General features: G+C 41.5%; 1 protein-coding gene across 1 annotated transcript in view; it reads right to left on the reverse strand.

Moving 5' to 3' along the window:
- Window positions 1-13,933, reverse strand: part of celsr2 (cadherin, EGF LAG seven-pass G-type receptor 2) — a 61,696-nt gene that overhangs the window by 43,690 nt on the left and 4,073 nt on the right. The window lies entirely within an intron of this gene.

Consider the following 13,933-nt stretch of genomic DNA (forward strand, 5'->3'; position numbering starts at 1 on the left):
CGCCTTAATTATGCCCTCTGCCAATTCACATTCTTGGTTGGGAGCTCGGGCAGAGCTCCAGACGGAGACGCAGCGCTGGGAAACTCAACGCGAGGAGAATCTCCCCTGAAAGGAACCAGACCATCCTTCAAAGAGGTCATTCTCCATGGAAGGATCCTCCGCTCAGGAACGGAGGGTAAGCGAGGCGCTTCGGGCCAAAAAGGAGGAAAAGAGGGATGTTTAGTTGAGACAAGGTGCCAGCTCTGAAGTGTGACACTGCTTTCAACCCAGAGTTCGAACCCCTCTGGGCCTCTGGGTGCCAGGAATGCTCTCAGCTAGGAAGTGGCGCCAGGGAAAAGATTAAACACACACTGTGGTTACAGGGAACACTGTCAAGGCTGTGTACAGCATTGTGTGTGTGTGGGTGTGTGTGTGTGTTTGTGTAGGTGGTAGGGATCCATACGTCAATACAAGCAGAGCAGAGTGTATATTGAAGCAGTGCAGGTTTAGTCATCACAGCGGTTGAGGAAGAAAGAAAAGCTTCACAACATTATAATTAAAATAGAGTCTGTGAATCACTGATATTGAGTTTTGCACTTTTAATTCACTTAAGACATGATATGCTGTTTTGTAGGTTAATTAAATTCTCCAACACTGAATAAATGTCCTAAATGCATCATCAAGTCAACAAAAACAAGCTGTTTTTACGTTTTCAAGGCTATCCTGAAGTCAAATTTGTACAAATCAATGATTTTCACATGAAAATCATCTAGCGTGTAATTGTTTAAGGTATTCTGAATGTTATCTCTCTTTTTCCTTCTAGAAAATCAGGCAGAAAATCAGCACAAAGAAGTCTTGTGATAATAAACTGAGGCATGTAAACAAGCTGACTCTTTATGTTTTACAGAGCAGCACACAAAGAGCATGTTTGACTGTAGGTTGAGGCCTCCGCATGACGACAGAGAACATAAATTATCAGCCAGGAGGTCCGGGAGGAGAGAAATACAGCTTTTTATCTCTGAAATATTAATGAAGCCCAGTTTCAACTGTCAGGGGAATTATGAACGACAAAAACTCTACTAAGTGAACGTTATCTGAACACAAAGGATGGAGTGTTTGCTATAAAGAAACATACAGCCGGCCCCAGGATGTATGGATTTCTGTTTAAACCTACTAGAGATCTCAGACTGCTGAGAGACAGACAGACAAAGAGAGAGAGAGGACAAATCGGTGAGACTGGCCTAATTAGACCACAAAGTTACCATCAAATCTCCCAGTTGATTCCCAGAAAATGTCAACAAAGTCATGGTGGATAAAGATCAGAAGGCCTCTGTGACCAAATTACTGAGGACAGAGACATCACCCACAGCAGCACGACAGTAACCCCGACACTCACTCTTCAGAGCTTCCCCCTCGCTGGTGACATGACAGATTATCAGTTATTTAAGCTCGTCAGCCACCGTTTAAATATTATATTTGAGGTTTTATCTATTTAAAGTTGAGAAAGAGAAACAGAGCTGTGTCAACTGTGTCACTTCCTCTAAAGAAACGGATAAAGTGTATAAAAGCGTCACCTTCAGAGGACTGACGGTTAGTGAGCTGAAGCTGCAAATCCTCCAAACATGAGATGGTCTACAGACGTTTCACTGCAGCATCAGTGCAAGTTCCTGCTGCCGGCCTCATAAAGACCATTACTAATGGAGCATTTAAGCAGTCCTCATTAAATAAAACAAGGACACTGCACTCGAAATGTTTTATAAGCTGTACAAAAAGAAAAAAACATTTAAAAAAAAGTAGATTCTCAATAAGTTGTGACAATTCACACGATGGACAATTGGATAAATAGATCCATCCATATAACTTCTCTTAATCATAACGGATGTTAAGGATTGTAACGGCAAATGTTTTGAATAAAACATCCATTCAAGAAGAATGAATGGTGCTCGGCTTGATGTATTCACCAGTGACCACTGTGAGATTGTAGCGGCTGAATAGAAATTATTTATATGTGCTGTGAAAAAGCTGATAAATAATCCCATTCAGGAGGGGGGCAGGCATCGTTGACCCATTATGTCATATTCGCTCTAGAAATTCAGATTGTTTAGGACGCAGCTTGTGACTTGAAACACAGCTGTTAAGTATCTGAGCCTACAGACGCGCAGAGAAACACTCTGACCTCCACAGTTTTATTTAACCCTTACTGATGTTTACTGAGCATTAACAAGACACTTGAATTGAATATTATTACTCAGCTTAAGAAAACCTGCGGACAATAATAACACAATGAAGTCAGTGATTGGAGTTTTAGCTTTGCTTAAATAGGCCCCTGTGGGGTTTTCTTGTAAACAAACAAAAGTTATGTTTACATGACTGTTTGTTACTCACCAAAGTGCTTGACATCTATCAAAAGTGTTGAATGCATTCCTTCCTAATAAAATACAGTTGCAAAGCTGTTTTTTAAGTATTTTCAATCCTGCTTTGTTTACATCTATGTTTACTTGTGTACAGTCTTCTTCATCCCTTTTTTTGTTTGTGCATTGCTGCGTTTCTTGGTGCACTACAGCCAAATGTAGATCAGTGGAACGATGGAAAGTATTGACAAGACTGTGTGTCATGTCACACGTGGCGCTGTGCACGAGACACAAAAAAAACAGGGACCCACTTGCAAAAAAAACTTTCCATATCGCTACTAGAGGTCAGAAACTCCAAGCTGTACTTTTAAACTTCTGAAAAACAACTTATGAAAAGCCACAATCTAAAACTACAGACTCCAAACTTTTAACAGCTTTACCAAATGTAAACAAACTAATTTGGTGTCACACAAGCGTTAAAATTCAGATGATATTCACATCATTTCATTATCAGAGCTGCTAGCGACTCTTGCTCAGAGGTACTTCAGCAGGGCGGCTGCTCACAGGCCATAAACCTGGCTGCTTCTCTTTCTAATGCACAGGTTAAACACTGAGCAAATGAAAGCAGCTTCTAGTTATTGTAGAGAGGGGGAAACACATTAGAGACATTATAAAAATACCATTTATCATCATGACAGTGGAGAGCTGATAAATAATCACACTCAAACTGCTCTTTCAAGCAGCCATTCATCACACGTCTAACGGTGCTACGCAAAGAAGAAGCCGCACTCAAAGAAAAAACGCGTTGATTCTGTGATCCAGAGAGGCAGATCCTCCCTCAGAGGCAGCTGGAAGTGTGTCATGTTGAGGGGAACCTCCGGGTAAGAAGGTAATGAGGTTGAGCAGAGCCTGTCTTAGTTGTTCAGCATCAGTACTCTACAGTATGTGCAGCACGCACCGAGTACTCAGTACATCAAAGAGCGCAAATCTGGGGTCCCATTTCCAAGATCAATAGGGGGATCATAAATTAAAAATCTCTTTGGAGGGATAAGGCCTTTGGATGTCTTTACAGTTCACAGCCTTTACAGCTCCGACCAGCGAGCCGCTCCACAAACTTACAAGCTTTTAATGAGTTTATGGTTTGAAAATAAGTACACTGAATGTTTATTTCTGTTTGGTTGTTTACTTGGAACGGAACAGCGAGATCAGGGCCTGTATTTATCGAGCTTCTAAAAATTACACTCAAGAGGACCAGTAAGAGCCAACAAAAAATCTTTGTTGAGTCTGAAGAATAAGACACATTCATCAAGAGAATTAATGTAAAAGTGTTTAAAAGCAGCTCGCAAGTGATCACATGTCTCACCTCTGACTCTGTACTGCAGCCATCTAATTTACTCTTAACCAATTTAGGAGACAAATAGCTTTTATTTTCATGTTTCTGAGCAGGAGCAAAGATATGTTTACTCCAAAATGTCACTTTTTTTTAGCAGCATAAATAAATAAGACGCCGGCTATGAAACTGGAAGAACAGCCAGGCCTTTGTGGTCAGTATTAACATTAAAAACAATGTTTACAAGCTACTTCAGTGTGAAATTACTGTCAAAAGTGTCATGTTTGCATATTGCTGATAAAAAAAAGACACCGGCGAGTCCACACAAGGTCACAAAGAGACACACATGTCTGCCGCACACCCATCAAACAAACCACAGAGCCTTGACCTGAGAGCACAGACCCTGTGGGGCCAATAACAGGACACAGTTTAATTAGAATTAAATACTCTGTCCTTGAACAGCCTGTAATCACATAAATTAATTACTGCTGCATGTGTGTGTGACCCTGACTAATCTATTATGTTTTACTTGTCCTTTTTGAAGCTTTGGCCCTCCAGAGTCAGAGATCAGCAGCTCAGTTGTGTCACCACCTCAACCTGTTTATGGCCAGTTTGAGACTAAATCTCACAGCTGCTGGGACCTGTCAACACTTAACTGTCAACCCTGTCAGGAGTGAAATCAGACGAGGCTTTTCTGTCTATTTAGTTTAAAAGTACAGAAGACAACTGGAGCCACAACTCACTAAATCTTAAAAACAAAAGAGGTGCTGCTTGTGTATTTTTAGCTAGCGGTGTAGCTATGGAGCATCACTGAGAAAATGCCAAAATATGATTACAAATGTACTCAGATGCCAAACTGAAAGAACAAAGTTATTCTTTTAAGAGTCTTTTTTTCCGTTCTGGCTTCTGGTGCCTTGAGATCTTCATGGGAATGGACTTGAGAGTGTTTTTTTTTCCAGCATGTGGACGAACAAGAACACAAAGCACACAGCAGGACGACAGGCCTAATCCTGACCTTCATACCAGTCAGCACGCTGAGGTTCAATTAACACTCGAGTAAAGGAGAGAAAAATGCTGTCCTGAGCAGACACTAATGAGGGCTGATGTGGGTTAAATGACCGAGGGAGCAGAAGTTTATCATGACGCTACAGTTCTGTGGCTTGGTGCTCTGGCAGTGTTTAAAGTAGTATAATATCTTTTAGATCAAACTTATCAGGTGTCTCCTTCATTAAGTGCACTCTGCTTGGTGTCGATTTAAATCAAAAGCTGGAATCTCAAGTCCTGGCGATCAAGAGGGACGCAGCTCACTCTTTAGCATCAAGTAAAATGTGGCTGAGGAGCGGCCTGCTTGAATTAAGCAGGACTGAGAGGTGAAACACACTCGACACTCAACTGCTGCCTGAATGAAGACTGATGACTGGTTGGGGGGTGGAGGCTATGCGGTGCAAAGGGAGGGACAGGTTTTTCATCTCATTACCCCTAAACCCCCCCACCCTCAGCCCCCCTTGTCCCCTCTTCCTGACCCCCCACTAGACACGCAACGGCCGAAGCTGACACCCCACCACCACCACCATCACGCTCTGAATAAAATACTCCAATGACTCCTGCCAGGCCTCCATCAGCCTACAGCAGCTCACAGCAGCCGTCAGTAATAAAAAAAAGCTCTACAATGAGGAGCAGGGATCAATCGCCACAGCAATGTTTGCCCTCTGACTTCTTAAAGACACAGTGAAACTACAGTTTGAGCATCTTTATCTTATGTAATGTCACACATTTCAGAGGGAAACAGAAACATGTTGTATATATAAAATGGTATAATGGTATAAAAGTGAGGGATTTAAATCAAATCCTTCAGATATGACTGGATTGGTCATAAATAAATGTAAACTACATTTTTACCCTCTTAAATCCAAACACACACCTGCTATGATATCGTTCCCACACGCTAACAGTCAAGTGTGGGTTTATATGATGGGAGGGTTTAGCAAGTTATCCAAAAATCATAGTTGATTGTATAAATGCAAGTATTTGTCCCTCAAGATGAGTCATCAAAATATAATAAAGGTTTAAAAGAAAAGAGGCATTTTGCATAAAACACTCAAAACTGATGTTTTGGACAAATATTTAGCAAAAACAAGAGATAAAGGAACAATCAACACAGCAACACAGGATTTAAACTTCATATATGTATTTTTTTTTATGTCACTGAGTGTTTAAAATCTACCTGTTCTGCTAGCAAAAACTGAACATGTTTGGTTGAGCACTATATTGCCAAGCTTAGAAGTCAAGGTGGAAATTAGTAGCTTGGAGGTTTAAACATGCTGTGAGGGCTGGGACAACGTTAAAGCTTCTCTAATCACCAAAAACATTCTTGAACAACCGCAGCTTGGGGAGGAATCTTTCAGAGTGCGGAGACAACAGCAGATGAAGTCATTTATTTGGGATATACAATAAGCTTCTCACCTCCATCAGGATGACTAGAAGGAGAAAAGGTCTCTGTTTTGCTGGTTCAGTTGTAGGCTGAACTACAGTAGTTCATCTGAACACCAACAGTTCATGTATAACAGAAAACCCACTTGCAAATCTCACTCTCAGAGGAGGGAGTGGACAGCATGTTCAGACTCCCACGCAGCAGATTTGCTGTTATCTATATCTGTATTTGAGCAATGTTAAAGCTGTTAAATCAGGCAACGCAAATTACACTCAGCATCATTATGTGCCATTAACACCTTCTACTGTGTACACGTGTACGTCTGTTCTGGTCTTTAATTTTAGAACAGAAAACAAAATACATGTTCAAATCAATATTCATATGTCTCTGACCTTGTTTTTGAAATAATGCAGCACTGTAACTGCTGTTTTCCTCTGCAGAGCAATTAAACTTAAGTAGTTAGAAAAAAAGAAAAAAGAACAGAGATCAGCTGTAATGATAACCGTAACACAACACCTAATTCCTACGGTGCCTGTGAAGTCAATACCGAAAACTGCTTGTGCAGCTCAATGTCAACCCAAGGATTTCAATCCAAAAGGAGTCAGAGCAAAACCACAAAATCCCTCCTCTCCTTATTTCTCCATTCAAGAGGAAAGCTGACCCACAAAGCTGGCTATCTCGGAGAAAGGCCATTCGTACTCATTTGTGGACCCTGCCACAGCATCCCCTGATGACACTTTTCTGCTGCATCTGAAAACCAGAAGAAGAAGAAGAAGAGGAGGGCATTCCACAGATTCTTCCTCTATGGTGAAGCAGCTTTAGAGCCACAGAAAAGGATCTGAACTCTTCCAATCAGAACATTTGCATATCAGAGGAAAACTGCTGCCAGCGCAATGGTAAAGAGACATTAGCATGCAGGGACGTGACCAAGCATGAGGCCGTTATTCACACGTACAAATGGTCATTTGATAGATATTGGATCCTGAGCATCCAGCAGCACAATGACAAAGTTTATTGGGAAGCTTTAAAACGGAGCAGGCAACAACTGAAAGGGCTATTACGTCTAACTTTTCCTGCTAATTCAGTTTTTGAACAAGTAATTTACAAACTGGAAAACAAACTGTGTTACATTTTTTTTTTAAAAAACTGAAAAAGAATCAATCTACATCACTCTTAATCACACAGTGCCATCAAACTGCGAAAGCACAATCACACTGCTGTAGGAGCTCACGAGGAAACCATCTGTTTAGTTAGCCTGACGCCCTCCTGTCACTATTAATATACATTAGACAGCTATTAAACATTTCAAACTCCTGCACATCAAGGTTCGCTACCTCTACCGGTCACACCTCTTACCCTTGTGTATGAGATATGATAAGTGAAATGTTGTCTTTTTATGGCTGCAGCATGAGTGAAGAACCCAAGACAAATTTCCACTCTTTGTGACGATAAAGTTAATCTTGAATCTGAGTAAAACCAGGTCACTGTGAAATCTCAGTCTGGTTCGACATTAAACAAGCGCAACGTAGTGTAAAGGTAACGGCCTGTTAAATAAACATAATCTGTCATGTTAAGAATGTAAGAAGCATTTACTTGTAATGATTTCTTCTCTCCAGTGGAGGTTTGGAAGTATTATTGCTACACATAAGAAGAGAAACACACTTTGTTTATTGTACAGCTTTCGTTATAAGTGCTCAATCAGTGACTCGCTGAAGGGAACATTTTTCAAAAAGTGTCAGCATCAGACCGTACAGTAAACAGGGTAATTCATGGATGAATAACAGGCCCGGTGAGGCTTTCCTGAAGACAGCAGCACTGGGCCAAACAAGTGGACACAAAGACAGAGGGGTGCAGCCTCCAGACGGAGCCCACTCCCATTGTCTGCTGGGATAGCGAGGACAATGCAGGACAACGCTGAGATATATGCCTCACGACCCCAGCGATGCACCAGCCTTAATCCCAAACATGATTTCCCCTCCTAACACACAGATGATGTCATCCCCCCCCACCCCACCTCTCTCTTCTTCACCCACACCCACACCCTCACCCCACCTCAACTCCTCCGGACCTTCAATGCAACCCAAGCATAGAGAAGTGAGGCCCACAGAGGATGGTCTGCTGTTGAGAAACAAGCCGGCAGCAAGAAACCGGATACCGTCTGAGCGCATCTGTGTCAAAAATCAAAGAGCTTAAGGACGACACTATCATATCACCGTGAGTTTTAAACTCTCAGGTGCTTTTAGAAGAGAGAGAGGCCCCTGAAGTCTGTCACATGCAAGAATAGACATTACAAAAACACAGCAGATGGAAAGTTTATATCTGCTGTCAGGTGTCGGCTGCGTGTCCTATAAAAATGCTTGCAGCCGCCAGGACAGGTCACCGTGTCCCGGAGCACTACAGGTCCAAAGAAAGCCTTACATGCTTCACTGGAAAGAGGGAGAGGGGGGACAGTTGCTCTTTAGAACTTTATGTGCCTCCCCTCCCCCCCATCTTCGCTCCACAAAAGGGACCTTACCCCTCGTCCCCACCCACAAGGAATTTCTCAGGCATTGCTGGGCTCACCATGACAACTGGGTGCTTAACAAAGCATTTCTCTTAGGCATTCTTCCTTTCACAGGGGAGAGAGAGGGGGGGGGGGACAACAGTCAAAGGAGGGAGAGACGGAGAGAAAGGGGAGGGGGGGGTAAAGAGGGAGGGTGGAGGAGCTTGAAATGATGGGAGGGAACAGTGGAGGTTGCAAGGGTGAGAGCCATAGACCCGGGCAGATAGGAGAAAAATGGGGAATGGTGACAGGCAAACAAAAAGAGGGAAAGAGAAACAGGATCAAGGTGATAGGTGATGTTAAAGGGAAAAGAAAAAAGAAGAGAAACAGTGCTACAAACATTCCATGCAAGCCTGCGAGTGTGACTAACGCCGTCCAGGGAGGCAAGCGGGCCTCGAAGAATGAAAAGGAGCGCATTACGGATGACTCCGGTCACGCAAAAACACGGGCTTTCAATCCTGTGAATCAACCATACGGCAAACAGAAATTCATCAACCATAAAGAACACAGAAGAAAATCCAAGGTGCGCTCCACATGAGTGAAATAATTATATGATGGAGAGGAGAAAAGTAATCAGAGCGGTCCAGCTGTTGGAGGCCACATGCACACACACACACACACACACACGTAATGTAGCAGATTTGAGCAGCTTGATGGGCTAGTGTTACAGTCTTGATGAGACAAACCCCTGAGAAAGTCTCTCCACAGACAGCTTACAATTTTAATAGATTATAATGAAATTACATTGGCTTTTACTTAAACAGTATGTGGCAGCACAGAGAGTCTCCTCCATTAAAATTCCAGTCCTGCGGCTTTATCTTATGCAAGGATAGCGAAGAGCAGGGCAAGGGAGCCTTAAAAAACATAAGAAATATAGATAAGATATATAAGAAACAAAAAAACTTGTCCGCTGCAGCTAGTTGGGCTGAATGCCAACAGGTTTGGCTCAGACAAGTTCGACAGTAAAGCACTTTAACCTTGGAGCATTCACATCCACTTCAGTCTTACACTTGAAACTTAAAAGGGTCTCTCTGCCGTCAGTGACCAGAGAGAGAGAGCATATCTGCTGTCCACCATGTAATTTAAGCATCTGTGCAACCTGCAGTGTGATGTGAGCTGAATCAAACTGACATCATTAGTTGCGGAGGCGTGTTTGTCTGTTAAATCTCTGCATTGGCAGTTTCAAAGTGAGCATGGGGGGCACGAAATTGGCTCAGGCTCAGAATTTGATTAAAACAAAGGGCAAAGTGTCCCGATTGCACAGTGAGGATAATGTATGCTTCATGTATTTGCAACACTGGGGGGTTTAAACTAACTTTGTCACTTCTACAGAGTCACTTCATAGTGTAATTAACGTACATGGGACTGACACAGCTACAAAAATGACACAACAAATCGACCTCACGTTCAAAGCACCCAGTGAAATAGCACGTTTAGAAATGAGGGGATAATGAAGGATTGGCTATGCTTTCTATAAGAAAATTAACCATGCTTAAGGATGAAAGAAAAGCAGGGGGGGAAAAAAAATCTGCCATCGAACGCAAACACCTATTTATGCAGGCTCACGCTTGCCTGGGAAGAGTAGATCAGCCCCTCAGTGTGTCAACACAGGTCTGACAGATCCCAGGATACAGATGCAGCAAATCTAATCCCACAAACGACATCCAGCCTCTCACCTCGCGGTGTGAGCAGAATTCTTGTCATCATACAGAAGTGACGCATGACAAGAACAATCGTCACATATCGGTTTTGTATTCAACATGGCAGAAATATAAGGAGGAACTCAACAAATCCTACCAATTCTGAATCCAATTAATTCAGACATCACCCTAAAGTGAGTTTATTTGTCTCCTTCTTCACATTTAGCATGAAGGTAGGCCCAACACCCACACATCACTGCTGTAAATCTGACTCCATAACTGACTGACATAATTTAATAGTTATAATTACTAATTTATGCCAATGCACACAGCTAATACACAGCAAGGCAGCTGGATCGCTGGGTTGTGTGATTGTTAGATGTGCTTTTAAGTACCTGCTTAGAGTTTTGAATGATTACAGTGCCAGCGTGAATCGCAATGAGCAATATTCTGTGTTGAGAAGATTAGTCCAATTATTGAGCTTATTTGAAGCAAAAATGTATTTATATCTAATTATCTTCTTCTAACAACGTTAATATTTGTCAACATGCCACGTTGCAAAGATTTTCCAAAGGTTCTGGGGGTTTTTGTGACCAAATCAGGAAGAAACGAAGAGCTTGTTAAACCCACTTGACCACATTTTAGTAAGTAGATTTTCAATCCTGACTGTAAAAGTAACTGTTATTCCAAGTCCTTTATTCCATCTTCTGAATTCTTCATAGGTAATTTATTATGCTTTTGTGTGGTTACATTACTTTGTATGTTTTCTGTGGGGGATGGGGGGAGGTCATAATGTTTAGCCATTATCTTTATGGTGTATTCGATGAAATACTAAATCTTGTAGATTCTGATTATACAGTATATGTTGTAGAAACAGATCAAGCATAAAAATCTAAAGACAAGGAGGATTTTGTTGAGTATTATAAAGTATTCTGAAGGAATACCCAGCTCATCCTCACAAGAAAACGATGATATAGGCAAAAATGACCTATAGGTACATTTACGTAATCTACGGCTGTAGTAATTATGACCTGGGGAAGTGATGCGGCTCAGGTGATGTCAATATAAGGTGACTTGATGAGATGAATATTAGGAGGTGGTGGGTTGGGTGGATGTTTAGATAGTTAGATGGCAAAAAGCAAACTTTGCTACAGGAGACCACTGTTCACTTCCTGTTTCCAACCACAGGTCAGGACATTCTTTGAAAACCATAACATTGTGGTGTCTGTTGTCATGATGACAAAGGTTGTGTAACTTTAAGCAAGTATAAACCACTTTTATAATATGGATACTCTAGGTTTATTTTAGACCTATACTGTCATTTAATTATGAGGATGTGTTGATCTTAACTGATGTGAATTACATGTGAAGCACATAACATGAAATTCAAGTGAAATATGCCAGTTAATACAGACACTCATATCACTGACAGACTGTCAATATTCCGACAGCCATCTCTTTAAAAATAGATATAATTAAGCATTTAAAATGTACATGTTCATAATTTTGATTATCTGTTTTAAGTATTTGTATATAATTTGTTTTATGACCCCTTCAGACACCTCCATGGTCCCCTTAATAAACTATCAGGCACAATAACACATGTTAAATATGATGATACAGTATTATAGTGAATGGGGATTACTGAAGGGATTATTACAGATTTCATATTTTGTTTTGTTGAAAAGTGATTACAAAAATGGTAAATTTAAATACACTAAAAATTAGTTACTTAACTTGTGCAAATATGGGATGATAATAGAAAAATTTTAAAGCCAAAGTGAAATCAAATTTTAACTGAAAAGTAAATACTGTACATCAGGGAGTCGAGACGATGCAGTGGATTATATTACTGAATTCAACTTTAAGAAGATCATCATAATCTGTGGATTACTATTTAAAGGTTACCTTCCCAAAGCTATTGTGTCTAGGAAACACTCAAAAATTTAAAGGAAAATGAAGCTACATTTGAACCATTACATCCATTTCACTGTGAAGAGCAGTGCTCAAAAATGATGTTAATCACAGTCCAACAACATACAAAAGAGCCCATCAAAAATCGTCCATCATAAGGGGCCTCTTAAACGGCAGAATAAAGAGAGAGATAATGGGAAGACTTGGGAGGTCCCTGGAGGGAGAAGCCTTTGAAAATTGGGGTCAGCAGCATCTATAGGAGGAGCTCATCTTCCTGCCCCATCTCCTCCTCCAACAGTCGTTGTCTAATGACTTTCCCTCTCTCTTACAGTACTACTGTACTATCCAACATGTTCCCAGTTTACACAACCACAACTTAACCCTCCACCCTTCCCCCCTCCTCTGCCCCTTCTGCCTCCCTCTATCTCTCCCTGTCTCCTGCAGGGGTGCTGACACATATACCCCAGCAGGTGCGGGACGCGCGGGGAGACACGGTCTCTAATTGGTCCTTGGTGGAGTCACAGCTGTTGCCCCCAACCACAGCCTGGTATGAGCTCTAGCGCCTGCCCCTCAATCGACAGCTCACTATTGTTCTCCAGAGAGGCAAAGCACAGCTCCAATCCATTATAACGACTACCCACGCTAACCATACAGTATTTGCTATTCACTACCAAGTCATGAACAAATAGGAAAGCACTTAATGCCATTTAATCGCTGAATCTACACTTTCATCATCTCATTCAGTCAAATCAAAGAATCCCAAGATTCCCACCAGCCCTAATTTCTCACTGTTCTTGTTAAGTATCAGCTTTCATCTTTAACCTTGATGTCCAATCTCTTAATGACGTCCCCAGTACTGTTTCTCTCTCTCTTAGGTTGTGCCAAGGTCAAAGAAAAGGCAGATTTACAGCAGATCACACTGCGTCAAATAAGCTCCTACAGAGGGTAACAACACATTCCCACTCTCTGTGGGTGCAAATCAAGTTCAGCCACATTTCTGGAGCAAATAAAACTGTAATTTGTGCAGGCATGCAAAATTGGAGGTGTGGGGAACAGAGGCAGTTTAAGACATGCAGGTTAGTGAAGACAACACCAGCAGTAATTATGAGCAATAAACAGGTATCGGGCTTGTTTTAGGCCTACAGTACATCAGCCTTCTTACCCACAGTGACCCACAACTCAACTGTTACCTTTAAAAACACCAACAAACCAGCATCCTTCAACACTCTTGAGCTGGGAACACTGACAACTATTAAATTTCAACCTCTCTGACAAATTAGAGCCAGAAAAACAAGCCAGTCAAACAATACAACACTTAAACGATATCAACTTTTCAAGCTCTAGAAACAGTCCATAATTGAATTAGGTCTTTCATTGTATATCAGAGGGGGGGGGGTATGATGGGCAATTATGGGGCAGGATCAGTCTGCCCACTGGAGTGTGGATCCCACAGGATACAGACGTGCTCAGACAAACAGCTATTTAAATCTCGACAATAGACGGATCTAAATCAGCCTGGTACAAACAAACGAGCGCCTTAATGAGGGTCCAAAAATTACAGAATCTCTTCTTCAGTAAACAAATGAAACAATTTACCTCACTGATGTAAATCCAATGCAGAATGTGAATGCCTAAATGCATCTTTTTTTTTTTTTAAAGGAAGTGGCTTACAAAATATCCTGCAGTGAATGTTAATCCTCCTTCATGAATATTTCTATTACAAGGAAATCACTCTGGAATACTGAA

Source organism: Thunnus maccoyii, chromosome 3 (genome assembly GCF_910596095.1).
Source record: "Thunnus maccoyii chromosome 3, fThuMac1.1, whole genome shotgun sequence".
In the NCBI taxonomy this organism is placed as follows: Eukaryota; Metazoa; Chordata; class Actinopteri; order Scombriformes; family Scombridae; genus Thunnus; species Thunnus maccoyii.